The sequence below is a fragment of the Macaca mulatta genome, chromosome 20 (genome assembly GCF_049350105.2).
Source record: "Macaca mulatta isolate MMU2019108-1 chromosome 20, T2T-MMU8v2.0, whole genome shotgun sequence".
NCBI classification, from domain to species: domain Eukaryota; kingdom Metazoa; phylum Chordata; class Mammalia; order Primates; family Cercopithecidae; genus Macaca; species Macaca mulatta.
The window spans coordinates 65,746,366-65,761,885 of NC_133425.1; positions in this window are offsets into that span (position 1 = coordinate 65,746,366).

The window sequence follows — 15,520 nt, forward strand, 5'->3', positions numbered from 1 at the left end:
GTACTCTCAAGCAGCTGTAAAGATATTAAATGCCCACTGCTCTAGAACTGACAATCCTGAGTCATAGCAGTCTCAAATTACAATGGCCATTCAGCAGTAAGAATGCTATTATTGAAGCAGACAAGTGGATTTTTCTTTCCCTTTCAGGTGCAAGCTGATGTTGGTCTGGCTACATTAATTTTTAATTTTTATTTTTATTTCAACAGTTTTGGGGGGTACAGGTGGCTTTTCGTTACATGGATAAATTCTTTAGTGGTATTTCTGAGATTTCAGTGCACCTGTCGCCCAAGCAGTGTACCCTGTACCCGATATGCAGTGTTTTATCCCTCACCCACATCTCAACCTTCCCTCACCTAGTCCCCAAAGTTCATCATATCATTCTTAGGCCTTTGCATCCTCATAGCTTGGCATGGTCTGGCTACATTTAAATGGCATGGTATACTAGGTCCATTGGCTTGTCATTTGACTTTAGAGGGGACAAATGGCAGTGTCTAAGCCTGCTCTCTGTTCTGAACACCTTCTGATAATTCACATTGGATGCCATGGGACCACCTTAGTATAATCACAATCCCCTTTTTTCTTGAGATGCATTACCAGGCAGATATATAGGTATCTGCGTTGATCAGTGGCCAGGCCAGATTCTACAATTAAAGTAGTGTCCTGTCAACCAAACATAAAGGCTTAAATGGGACTTTCATAATTGCCAGGTCCTGTGAGGTTTTGTAAGAAGGCAATGGAAAACCAGTGAAGATTTTCAAGTAAGGGACTGTATTTGTTCAACAAATATTAATAGAATCAGGCATTGTGCTAAGAACTGGGGATTCACAAGTGAAACAGCAGACATAGTTTCTATTGTCAAAACACCTATATAGATAGGAAAAAGGGCAATTACAAAATAGTGTGATAGGTGCTATAATGGGAAGAATCACAAGATGAGAATATTTAAACAAGGAAAATAACATGCAATTAGATGAGGGGGTGGTCAAGGAAGGCATCTTAGAAGAGGTGATGTGTAAGAACAAGGAGCCAGATGACAAATAAAGAAGTGTGTCCCAGGCAAAGGATGAATATATACAAAGAATCAGGGATACAGAAGATGGAGCACAGTGAGAAGTGAAGATTATTGAGGGTGGTTGGAAGGTCAAGTGCCTTCATCAGAGTAGTCTACATGGACTCACAAGTCAATATTCATAGGGTTTTCTAGCCTAAATTCATACTGTCTAAATGTGAAGGAACTTTAACCCAATCTAAATATATATAAGTTAGGAGTAGATGACTGAAAGTCCAGTGTTCTAATGCTCTTGTGGTGTTTTTAGGAGGTAAATATATTGGTGAACTTTTGACTTGGATAAGTTTTTGTGCACCTCTTAAATAATAAAAACAAAATATATAATTTTTAAATTAGTAGAGGAGAAAAATGGAAAGACAACAAACAAAAACCCAAAAGAATATAAAAAAGTGGGGAGGGGAAGGGAGAAAAGACAACATAAATAGAAAACCTGAAATAAGACGGTAGATATAAATACAAATATATCAGTAATTACATTAAGTGTAAGTGGTCTGAATTAGAGGACAAAAGTTATCAGATTGAGTTAAAAAAGAACAAGCAAACTCCAACAATGTGTTATTGATAAGAAAGACATCTGAAACATAAGGAAATAGAAAGATTGAAAATAAAAGCATGGAAAATAGTATACCAGGAAAATTTGAAACAAAGGGAAGATTGTATAGTTATATTAATATAAGATGAAATACATTTTAAGACAACTAATATTACTGAAGATAAAGAGGATCGTTTTGTAACTATAAAGTGTGTTATTCACCAGGAAAATATAACGATTACAATTTTTATTCACCTAGTAACAAAGTCTCAAAATATATAGAGCAAAAATTGGAGAACTGTAAGGAAAAGTAGATAAAACCACAGTATTCTCTCTCAGTAATTGGTAGCTCAAGTAGACAAAAATTCTGTAAGAGTATGGAAAATGTGATCAACACAATTAACAAATTTAACCTAATAGACATACATAAAACACTCTACCCAGCAACTCCAGAATACATATATTTTCAAATACATATGGAATATTTATGCAAATTGACCATATTCTGGATCTTGAAGCAAGTCACAAAATATTTGAAGGCATTCAAATTATATAGTCTACATTCTCTGATCTCAATATAATCCATAATAAAAAATAACTAAAATAACCTTGTATAAATTTATCAACGTTTAGTAAGAACCATTTTGGGTATTTCAAACAGGATTCAGAAAATGTGTTGCAAAGGTGTTGAAAGGCCTGGAAAAACAAAATAGAATATATGGTTATACAAAATTGATGATTTATGTGCTTTTGGGATGCCACTGTCATGCCTTTGCTGCTACTGCCATCCCTGCTAGAGGCACAGTCTAGCAGCACTGGTAGAGGCCAGGAGAAAGTAGTTTCAGCCGGGAGAAAGTAGCTTCTTCCTTCCTCTGCCTTTCAGTCTCTTATTAGTGCCTCTCACTGGCAGACCCAACAGGAGGACAACTGGAAAGGGAGTCTGGGAAGTGTAGTTGCAGGCTCCCAGTCCTGGCATTAGAAAGAACATGGCTGAAGAGCACATGCAGGACAGCAGACACTGTTCAGCACAATCCACTCCTTTGGCTACTCAGCACCCATATATGCAGTCTTTTATTTAAAACAACAATAAAAATAACATTATGCTTCTGCCTAACAGCGTGAAAATGTCTTTTATACAAGGATGCCGTTGCTTTCTCCCTAAAATGGAAGATGTGTGATCCTATTACTGAATCCATCTCAGAATGATGTTAATTTTTCTTCTAATTCAGTAACAATTCCTCCTGGATATTCTGTAACATAAAGACTAAATTGTAAATTAGCCACTTAACGTGAAATAAAATGATGCGGAAAGGGAGGTAGACATGGGCAGGATGGGGGGAAGGGAGGAAGAGGAATATATACAAATATGTAGATACAAGTAAGGAAAATATGCTTGGGGGTTATAATGTAATTATAGAAATCAATAACTAAATGTAATGAAATTAAATGTATAATGTATAATAACTAAATGTGTAATGTAATTTAGAAATCAACAACTAAAATGAATCTGGAAAAATCAGAAAAAGCATATGTTAGGAAATGAAAAAATAACACTTAAAGATTCAATAAATGGATTATAATGAGAATTAGAAAATACTTAGAATTGATTTATAATAAAAATATTAAATGTCAAATCTGGTAGAAGACAGCTAAAGCAGAACTTAGAGGGAATTTAATGGTATTAAAAGCTATAATAGAAAAGAAGGAAGGATAAAAATTAATGCAACAAGCTTCCACCTTAATTAAATGCAAAGAAAGTAGAAGGAAGAAAGTAATAAGTGTAAAAACAGAAATCAATACAATAGAAATTAAGCTTTTAATAACAATAATCTACAAAGCTAAGTAAGTTATTGGAAAAGACTAATATAATTGACAACACCCTAGTGATATTGATCAAGGAATAGTAATCATTATCGTGATTGAAAAAACCTTAATTATTGGTGTTCTGGATATTACAATGACAAAAGATTATAATGATAAATTTCAAGCTATAACTTTGTGTATTAGTCCATTCTTATGCTGCTATGAAGAAATACCTGAGACTGGGTAATTTATTAAAAAAAGAGGTTTAATTGACTCACAGTTCTGCATGGCTGGGGAAGCCTCAGGAAACTTACAATCATGGCTGAAGGCAACTCTTCACAGGGTGGCAGGAGAATGAATGCAAGCAGGGGAAATGCCAGGCAATGCTTATAAAACCATCAGATCTCATGAGACTCACCCACTGTCATGAGAACAGCATGGGGGAAGCTGCCCCCATGATCTGAATACCTCCACCTGCTCCTGCTGTTGATGTGGAGGTTATGAGGATTCCAGTCGAAGGTGAGATTTGGATGGGGACACAGAGCCAAACTATATCACTTTGAAAGTTGTTCAGAAATGGACAAAATCTTAGAAAAATACGGTGGACCCAAATTGACTCAAGAACAAATAGAAAACCCAAGCAATAACAAATCATTAAAACAATTACCCCGTAGTCAAAAATATTTCCACAAAACCACTCCAACCCCAGCAAAATCAATCATTCAAGAAAAAAATTCAAAATTTACTATATTCCAGAGCGTAGAATAAAGATTAGCATGTCTTTGATATCAAAACCTGAAACAGATAATATAAGAAAGAATTGTAGACCAATATTATAATGAAATACATGTAAAAATCCTGTACAAAATATTAGCAAACCCAAACGAGTAATATATATATAAAGGGTAAAGAATCATGAGCAAACTGTTTTTGTCCTAGGAATATAAGGTGGGTTCTACTTTAGAAAATCCATTGTTATTTACCACATTCGTATGTTAAAAGATAAAAATCATATGATTACCTTAATAGATACAAAGCATTGAATGAAACTGAATATAATTAGGAAATACTCTTAGCAAACTGAGATGAGAAGGGAAATTCCTTAAACTGGTTAAGGGTTTCTAATAAAAAGAAGTCACTTTCATACTTCTAGTAAAACTTTGACCTTATATTTGAGATTAGCAAAAGACAAGAATGTCCCTATAGTTACTTTAATCAACAATCTATTAGGGCCGGATATGGTGGCTCATGCCTGTAATCCCAGCACTTTGGGAGGCTAGGCAGGTGGATGGCTTGAGCTCCTCAGGAGTTACAGGCCAGCCTAGGCAACATGGCAGAAACCCATTTCTACAAAAAGTTAGCCAGGTGTGGTGGCATGTGCCTGTAGTCCCAGCTACTCGGGAGGCTGAGGTTGGAGACTCTATTGAAGGTTCTCACAAGTACAGCAAAGAAAAGCAAAGAATAAAAGGTATCAGGAATGGATGGGAGGTAAGAAACCTGTTACTATTTACAGGTGATATGATTATGTAGAAAACACAGAGGAATCTGTGCATAATTTATTAGAATTAATAAGTGAGTTTAGAAATGTAGTTAAATATAAAATCAATGTATAAAAATCAATTGCATTTCTACATGCCAGCAACAAACATTTAGAAAATGAATACAAAGTGCTTGTAATAGCTTAAGATATGAAACACTGAGGAAGAAATGTAACAGTGCATATGCAAGACCTTTATGGAAAAAGTGTAAAGTTTTATTGAGAGATATTAAAGCAGATCTAACTAAACAGAGAGATAAGTAAGCCGTGCTTCTGGATCAGAAGGCTCAGTATGGTAAAGATGTCGATTCTTCTATAATTGATTTAGATTCAATGTAATTCTGTTTAGAATCCATACAGGATTTATTTTTCTTCTGTGAAATTTGATAAGCTACTTACAAAGTATGTATGGCAATGCAAGGGACTGAAGTTTCATTTCATATTCTCAATGAAAAAGAACAGAGTTCAGGAAGTTGCCTACCAAGATCAAGATTTCAAAGCTGTAGTAACTGAGATTCTTTGGTGGTGGGATAGGCATAGAGCAGCAGGAGAGGAGAGGTAGCCCAGTTAGAGATCCACACGTTTGAGGGCCTTTGATAGGTGACAGATGTGATATTGCAGATTAGTGGAGGGCAGGATAAATGGTGCTGGGACATTGGAGTGTGGATATGAAAATAAATTGGAATTGTACCTTTATCTTATACTATAGGCAGAAATCAATATCAGATGCATTACAGTCCTTAATGAGTCTTTAAGCTACAGTTTTTAAACAATAAGACTTTCAGAAAATAACAGGAGATTATTTTCATGACCCCAAGGTAGGGAAGGATTTCTTAAACATGAAACACAAACCCTAAGCAGAAAGGAAGAGATTGATGACTCCTTATGCACCCCAAACCTCAGCATCATGCAACATACCCATGTAACAAATCTGTGCATGGCCCCCTGAATCTAAAATAAAAGTTGAAATGAAATTAAAAAGATAAGAATTCATCAAAAGCTAGCACACAGAGAAAAAGAACAACACTCACAGACACAAAGATCTATAAACTTGGAGAAGGCATTTTATGCAGAATCTGACAAAGGACGTGTATCCAGAAACTTTAGAGAAGCCCTGTGTGATGCTGGAGCTGACATTTCACAAACCACATTGCCCAGACTTCTGAGCAACTGGTTTCTAGTTTGTTTCTACGGATGGGGACCTGATGGGGGCTCAGGAGGAGGAGATGAAGTACTTCCTCTCTGTTTTCTTCTGCTTGCCACAGTTGGCACCTGCTTCCAGCTTCTTTCAGCATCTCCAGCCATGACTGCCCTCTGACTGTGATGCAGGGCAGGCAAGCCCTAAAATTGGGGCTTAGCCTAGGAGTGTTCATGGCTTCCCCCAGGAAAGAATTCAAGAGTGAGCCGGTGGTGTTAGACAGCAACTTTTACTGAAGCCACGGTGTATACAGCAGCGGCAGCAGAGGTACTGCTCCTTACGTTGCCCAGAGTAGCAGCTCAGGGGCAGTTCTGCAGTCATATTTATACCCACTTTTAATTACATGCAAATTAATGGTGGATTTTGCAGACATATCTGGAAAAGGTTGTTAACTTCCAGGTCATTGGTTCATTGCTACAGAAAGGGACAGTCACTTCCGAGTGTTGTCATGGCAATGGTAAATTGACAAGGCACACCGGTGGGCATGTCTTATGGAGAGGTGCTTTCACCTCTTCCCTGTTTCAGCTAGTCCTAAATCTGGTCCAGTGTCTGAGCCCCACCTCCAGAGTCAAGTCCCGTCTCCTACCTGAACTGGGTAAGAGGGTTCCTGTGCTGAGCCCTGAGCATTAAAGAGCCCCCTCCCCTCGGCCTCTTCTGACTGTATTCCTAACGATGGGACAAGGTGTCTGCATGGCCAAAGGGGTGTGGCTACATGGAATCTGTCCTGCCTGCCATCTATTGTGGGCTGGGTAGCCTTGAACCATGACTATTCCCCATGCAAAGCACCCTGAGTTCCTCCTTTCAAGGATGGACCATGCTATCGTGCCTTAAGGGGTAGCTGTTTGTGTGTAATTGTGTGTGGTTGGGGGTGAATGGAGCTTGGATTTACAGTCTTGGGTGATCACGTGTATGCACTTGAGGCTCCTAATGGAGCAAGGTGTTGCCTGGTGAGGAGGGGCTGGGACAGGGGTCTGAGCTTAGAGTACGGCTATCCCCAGGTGCTGCCACGTTCTGGCTAGGCACTTTGGGAGGCTGAGACGTCTAAACAAATCTGTGGCTTCTCACACTAACTGCAGTGAAAATCCAGTTTGTTTTTGAATTTTAAATTCATTGTAGAGTAGTGCTTTTGTTAAATACAATAAAAATAAATTACAAGAAAAGTGAGATTCCAAAAAGTATACAAGCAACATAACATGACCATCAAATAGGCATAAAAATTTCAAAACACCCTCGATTTCTATACTTATTTAGCATGGACTCATAATAAAACTTGTAGAGTTGCATTGCAAGAAGCACATCACTATAAGAATGCATACAGCATGTGTTTATTTCCGTAAAGACCCAAAGTAACCAAAGGGAACAATATACTGTCTGGGTATAGACACACAGGTGGTAAAACAATAACCAAAACAAGAGTTAGGGTAGTTACCTTCTGAGGGAGAATAGGTGATTTGATGGTGGAGACACAGGAGTCTCTAAGTGGCCATGCTCTATTTCTTAATCTGAGTAGAAAGAAGAGCAGCATTTTATCAGTATTCATTTTATTAGTATTTTAACTTGTAAGTCTATACTTTACACATATGTTTCATATACAAAAATCAAAACAAAGTGAGAAACAAAAGAAAAAGGAAAGAACCCTCCTTAGTAATTGCCTGAACTGTTTATTCATTTACACAACAGGTTTTTTTTTTTTCTAGAGTAAGACAAAAATTTAAGTTGTGCTTGGATATCTGGGAAATGTAAATAAAAGAATATTGATGCATAATGTTGATATGAGTGTTCCTGACATGTAGACATAAACTTTTGGCCATTAAAATAACAAAATGAAACCGAGAATTGGATATCAGCCAGTATATTTATAGGATAGAAACCTCTAATACAGACAGACATGTCTATCAGTCAGGAAGTATTTATTTGAGTGCCTGTCATATGTGTAAGGAAATTTGGGAGTGTAGAGGAATATTTAATCTAATTATCAAGATGGGATCAATATACCAAACAATAACCTAAGACATTGTATTATTAGTCACTAAATTGTGTGGGACCACTAAAAACTGCTAACAGTAATGTCTGAGAATCTCAGATATGGTGCACAGATATAATCCACATCTTTATTTTAGAATCAATGGTAACCTGAGTGTGGCGTTTCATAGTCAGTTTTTATGATCACATTAGTGGAAAAGATTATGCAAAATGATTTGCTGTTGTGCATTTGCATGAACATATGAATACCAGGTATCTTCAACGTTTAGTAATTTCACAGACACTCCAGCCAACATGCCCACCTTCCACTTTATGATTCCTCATCTGCCCAGAGTATTCCCTTGATTTTCTTTCCATATTAAGTAGGCACAAAATAATCTCAGAAGAGTGGACCGTTCTTTCTATATTTGTGTTTTACAGATTATTTTGTGTGAATGAGATGATTAAGTATTTTAGTTTAAAACTCCCAGCTGGGCTGTAGACAGTATCAGTAATCAAGAGATAAGGAGTACCACAACTTCTATAATTTTTAATTTCTTCTGGTTAATTATTTCAGTAAGAACACGAAAACAAAATAAGCTGGTAACTGGGAATTGTCTTCATTAAATGAATTAAAGGAAGCATTTAAAGTCACTTTTGGGGTAAATTTTATGTTTGTTAGTGCTTTTCTGTGTTTTAAGAAGTTGATCAGCAATTCTGATTCGTACACATACATCATCAATTGTTGATAGTTTTCCTTTGGAGCTCTGGAAAGAAGGAAAACCTCTTCAAAGTCTTGTAGCCAAATGCACTACTTCTTGAGGTGTACACAGCTGGCAAGATCCAAGAACAAAACTGGCTATGTTTATTGCTTGATACAACTCTACTTTTCATAAATACATTTTGAGAAGCAAAATGTTTAGTTTTTGTGCTGTGCTTTGATGTATGGCTAGAGCCTAAAATAAATGGTATATTTTAATAAACTATTGAAAAGTCTGACTTTACTATAATGGTGACTCGGTTCTTTGTTATTTATGGATTTGCTTTGAAATATTTTATCTTTGGAAATATTTGCATAAGCTTGCAATGCAGTAATAGTTTCATTTGCTCTTTTGCTAAATTCTGTCTCTTGCCTCTTCCCAATTCTGGTCACCTCACCCTCCCAAACTGTGTTAATATTGAGAATTATCCAAGAGGAAAGGTGGAAATGAGACAAGAATGGCCTCAGAGGTATGTGTTTATCTTTTGCTTTATTTTATTTGACATTGTTTTGGCCTTAAGCAAAAAAAAGGAAATTTGCTTTTGTGATACGCTTGCTTAAAGGAAAAAGAACCTTCTGACTTTTTTTTTTTTTTTAAAGAAAGACATCTTTAATAATTCTGTTTTAGGATTTCTTCAAGGTATGACATATGCCCTAGATTAAAGGTATTCGTATAGTCAGCAGGAATCTAGCCTCAGTTCAAATTAATGTCTATAAGGGTCGATTCTCCTCCAACACTATTTCTCGGGATGAAATTAACAGCAAGGTGCAACAGCCCACAGATGTCAGAATAACAACTGGCCATTTGAATGTCAAGAGCTGGTTTGGAGCCATATCTGCTTGGGAATGTTAAATGTCCAGAAGGGTTTACAGAAACTTAGATCAGTCTCAGTCTGACTTTGTTTTCTCCCCAGTTGTTCTCATTGGGAAGTTTAAGCTACAAGTTCCGTTCTGTGTGTAAGTAGGTTATTCCTTGCAGTATACCAAGATGAGCAGCAATTGTGTTAGCAGAGGATAGGTGTGTGGGAATATGGTTTAGAAAACTGCAGCGTGCCCAGAGGTAGCGATGTTTAGACAGATTGAAATTCAGTGAGAATGGAGGATTCCTCGACACACTTCCAAAGGATGTCCTTCCAGTTTTAAGCTCTTTGAGATACTTGGTGGAGAGGCACTCTTCAAATGTATGTTTAAATAAACACTTTCCATTCTGTTATGATTCCTGAATTTTTGATTTATGTTAACCAGGCCTGGTTAATATTTTTTTCCTTCCATATACTGAGAGATCCTTAATAATCTCCTTGAGGGAAGGACAGTGTCACTTTCACTGTATTCCTAGGGTACTCAAAGATATTTGTGAAATGTAAGACCCAGTGAGAGTATCCATTTGGCTTAAAGGGAGGCTTGTTCTCCCATTTTCCTGTTGTAACTACTTTTGAAATAATTATTCCCTTCCTCCTCTTATTCCTCCGTTATCTCCAAAAAAGCATTCATTGAGGGCTTGTGTTGAGTTTTCATAAATGACACTACCCATCCTGTTGGCTAGGTTGTATTCATAATCTCAACAAGGAAAAGTTTCATGTTTGAAGTGATAGGCTTCTCTGCAAGGTGTCTGCCTGTTTGTTTTCAGACAAAAACCCCGCCCTTCCCTACTCTTCTGTGTATCATAGGGCCAACACCTGCAAACCACATTTCTCAGATTCCCTTGCTAACTGGTTTGTGGCTAGGATTGGCCAATACCAAGAGAATGGTGGGCAGGAGGAAGGGAAAAATCAGGGGTTCTGCTTATTAACGAATGCCTGGCTGTGACTGTGTCCCCTCCCTGGGGCCAGCTCCCACCGCATGCTCCTTCTGTAGTGGCTCCAGTTTCTGCTAGGGGCTCCGGCTCTTAAGCTCTGGTAAAACCTCCTCATCTCTTTGTCTCTCTTGCCCAAGAGATGATCAATGATCGTGGATCCTTTTTCTCATTCCTTCTTTTCTTTTTATTTGAGACAGAGTCTCGCTCTGTCGCTGTTGCTCAGGTTGGAATGCAGTGGCGTGATCTCGGCTCACTGCATCCTCTGCTGCCCAGGCTCAAGCGATTCTCCTGCCTCAACCTCACAAGTAGCTGGGATTACAGGCACGTGCCACCACGCCTGGCTAATTTTTGTATTTTTAGTGGAAATGACATTTCACCATGTTGTGCGGGCTGGTCTCAAACTCCTGACCTCAGCCTCCCAAAGTGTTGGGATTACAGGCGTGAGTCACCGTGCCCGGCCTTTTCCTTCTTTTCTTTCTCCCTCCCTCCCTTCCTTTTGAGATAGAATTTAGAGTCTGTAAAATTCACCCCTTTAAAATGTACAATCCAGTGAGTTTTTAATATATTCACAGGCTTGTAAAACCATCGTCACTATCTAATTCTGGAGCATTTTCATCACCCCCCTCAAAAAAACCCCCCATACCCATTTGTAGTCTCTCCTCATTCTCCTCTCCCCAAAGCCTCTGGCAACTGTTTACTTTCTGTCTATGGATTTGCTTATTCTGCACATTTTATTGGTGGAATCATACAATATGTGGCCTTTCGTGATCGGCTTCTTTCACTTAGTGTACTGTCTTCAAGGCTCATCTGTGTTGTGGTATGTATCAGTACTTCTTTTTTTTGTTTGTTTTTTTGAAACAGAGTATTGCTCTGTCACCCAGGCTGGAGTGCAATGGTATGATCTCACCTCACTTCAACCTCCACCTCCTGGGTTCAAGTGATTCTCCTGCCTCAACCTCCCAAGTAGCTGGGACTACAGGGCACCTACCACCATGCCTGGCTAAGTTTTGTATTTTTAGTAGAGATGGGGTTTCATCATGTTGGCCAGACTAGTCTTGAACTCCTGATCCCAGGTAATCTGCCCACCTTGGCCTCCCAAAATGCTGGGATTGCAGGCATGAGCCACCATGCCTGGCCAGTACTTCATTTTTATGGCTTAGTAATATTCCACTGTATGGACATACCACATTTTTCTTATCTAGCTAGTCATCAGTTGATGGACATTTGGATTGTTTCTGGGTTTTTTGGGCTATTAAGAATAATGCTGCTATAAACATTCATGTACAAGTTTTTTTAAATAGGCATACATTTTCAATTCTCTTGGATACCCATACCTAGGAGAAGAATTGCGGGATCCTATGGCAACTCTGCATTTAACTTACTGAAAAACTGGATAGTGGTTTCTTTCTGTTGCAAATGTCTCCATTGTCTCATTCTTTTCTTTGACCATTTGTTTTTCCAGACCCTTTATAAGCAGTTCCCTATATAAAATATCATGTGTTAAAATTCCAGGCATGGACTTTTATTGTCTTGATTGAGCCTTGACTGAGAATTTCCTCTATGTTATACATGAAAGCGAAGGCTATTTTCTCCGGCCCACCAAAGTTTCTTTTCTTTTGTCTAGAAGATAGTGAAAGAAGCCAAAAGTTATTAGCACTGTCCAGCAACAGAGTCTCTGGTTAATTAGATTTTGCAACCATATTTAGTAATTTGCTGCCATCACTAACCTGATGACAGTTCTTTTGAACCCATTTTATTTCCTCAATAGTCCCCAACTTTGAGTGTAGATGATACAGATAGAAGATACGGAAATACTGGATAGAAGAGGGCAGTTCCCTGGCAAAGGCCCCACCCTCAAGCCTGGATACCCATGGCCCTAAATGAGGAAAGGCATTCCTGTTTTTGCATCCCAAAGCTGCCTTTTAGCTCTCCACACCCCCTGGGCTGTAACCATATAAACCCAGACCCCAGCTGATTAGATGGTGACCACTTAGATTAAGGGTGGGTCTGCCTTTCCCGGCCCACTGACTCAAATGTGAATCTCCTTTGGCCACACCCTTACAGGCACACCCAGGATCAATACTTTGTATCCTTCAATGCAAGCAAGTTGACACTCAGTATTGACCATCACGCCTTTTGAGACCTGCTCATCATCATGCTCGTTCTTAACATTTCCTGAAGGTGCATGGTGCTTCCAGGCTTCCGTTCTCGTCCTCCTCACTCCCAGCTTCATCTCTGCATAGTCAGTCTTTTATTCCTAGCCCTTTATGGCACTTATTTCATTGTCAGATTTTCCTTTCCTACAGTGTTTGATGTAGCTTGTTGTTGAGAGTCATTTCCTGTATTAACCCATGGGCATCCTAAGGGTTGGGATTGTTTCTTCTTTTTACTCCCACAACTCGGGGTATGACTGGCACATAATTGGCTCCCACTCAATATTTAATGGATGTTTCTCTTAAGTTTTTTTTTTTTTTTTTTAATTTTTGGCCTCTGTATTTTAAAAATCAAGCCCATTTCTTTCATTCTCTTTGGAAGATGTATGTGAAAATAAATGCCACTTTGAATGTAAAAACAGGTCATTGTGAGATTGAAAGTTAAGTCTTCCTGGCCTGGCTATTAGAAACTGCTATTTAAAATTTGCTTAATTTGGAACTTATTTTATTTTATGAAGATAAATGATGGAGTAAAAGGAATAAACCAGTAAATAACTGTCTTGAAATTGTAGAGAGTGAAAGCCGCGGTGGCTTCATTGAAGGCTATTAAGAGCAAGGTCACGGGCAGCAATCAGAGAAATATTTCTACCTAATTAATTGAGGTGAGTTCATGTTATTAAAGACCTGAAAAGCTTTTATGCCCAGAATTATTCTTCATACCATCTCCTGCCACAGTGTGTGGGAAATGGGTCAGGGAGAAAATTTGTGGGAAGGGGTGAAAAACTTTTTTATATTCCATAATTAGTTGAAGGTGATTATAAGACAGCCAAGTCATTTAAAGACTAAGAATGATTTTACTCTAAGGAAAGAAAGAGAATTACAAAAGGCAAGGCTAAGCATTTCAAGGACTCCATGTCTATTGAATAATCTCGTATTTTTGAACCATTTTATGCCATCATGGCATTGGCTGCTAGTTAATTAATTTATTATTCACAAAAGGGAGGAATACCCTGACTCCAACATGTTCTGAAACCATAAATCAAATCCCAGTGAAGTTATGAATTTGAAAGGGCTGACTGTGGTTGTGTCTTAAATATCAGTTCTGTGCAGGGAGAGAAAAAATATTAGCCAAGTGGCTTTTGGTAATAAATTCCGATTTCCTGAAAGTGAGATATAAGTTGCAAGTTGTTTTTCTATGAGCTCTGTCAGAAAGATTTTTAATAAAACATTCTTTCATCTGTAGTAAGAAAGAATTGCCCTTCTACCAGAAGCATTCTGGCTGTTTCACTGGCTGGGTCCCTTCTTGTAGACCCTAACCAGTGGATCTGGGCTTGTCCTACAAAGAAAATTGTTTTTGGAATCACAGCTCCTAATGCACCTACACCAATAATAATCTGTTCAGAGAGGAAAGACAAGGCTGGACATGGGTGGCACCTGTAATCCCAGCACTTTGAGAATGTGAGAAAGGAGGATAGCTTGAGGCCAGGAGTTTGAGACCAGCCTTGGCAACATAGTGAGACCCTGTCTCTCCACAAAATAAAAAATAAAAAAATAGCCGGGAATGGTGGTGCTTGGAGGCTGAGTTGGGAGGATCACTGAAGCCCAGGAATTTGAGGTTGCATTGAGCTATGATTATGCCACTGCTCTCCAGTCTGGGCAACAGAGTGATACACTGTCTCTTAAAAAATAAGACAGAGAGAGAGAGAGAAGGAGAGAGAGAAGAAAGATGATTTGATTAGCAGCTTCTGATGGGCTCAGATTATAGATAATTACGGTTCATAGTTGGCAGGTTTAGACTCTGCTTCATATATCTATTGCCCAAAGCTTTGTTTTTTCCTCATGATTCTGTGGGTCTGTGGGTTGACTGGGTTTAACTGGGCGGGTTTCCTGTCTCATATGTCAACATAGGTTTCCTCATGTTGCTGCATTTAGTTGGCATCTTGGCTAGGCTGAAAGTTCCAAGAAAACTTCACTGAATGTCTCAGCTTTGGTGCTTCTCCACATGTGCTTGTCAATTGCTAGGTTGGGCCTCCTAACAACATGGAGAACTCGAGTTGGTCAGACTTCCTACACTGCAGTGGGGTTCAGTGGGGAAAGCAGTAGCACCACCCCTCTCCAAGGGTGGGCCTGGATCTGGCACAGTGTCACTCTCACTCAGGTTAAAGGGCCAACCCAAATTAAAGGGAAGGGAAGTGGACCCCACTTCTGGATAGGCAGAGTGACATGCTTCTACAGGGAAAGGAGGAGTTGAGGGTGGCTGTCTTTGGAGAAGACCTATTACAGCCTCATTATTCACTTTAAATTAGCACCATTTAATTTTTAAATAAAAAATTTTTATGAATACATCATAATTATACATATTTATGGGGTTCATGTGATATTTTGATGTAAGCACACAATGCGTAACGATCAAATCACAGGAACTGGGATCTCCATCACTTTAAACATTTATCATCCACTTGTGTCAGGAACATTTCAATTCTACTCTTTTAGTTATTTTGAAATATGTAATTATTGTTAACGATAGTCACCCTATTTTGTTATGCAACACTAGATCTAATTTCTTCTATCTAATTGTGTTTTTGTACCCTTTAACCAACCGATTTTAGTCCCTGCTTCCCATCTACCCTTCCCAGTCTCAGCCTCTGGTAACCATCATCTATTTTCTACCTCCATGAGATCATCTTTTTAGTTCCCACATATGAATGAGA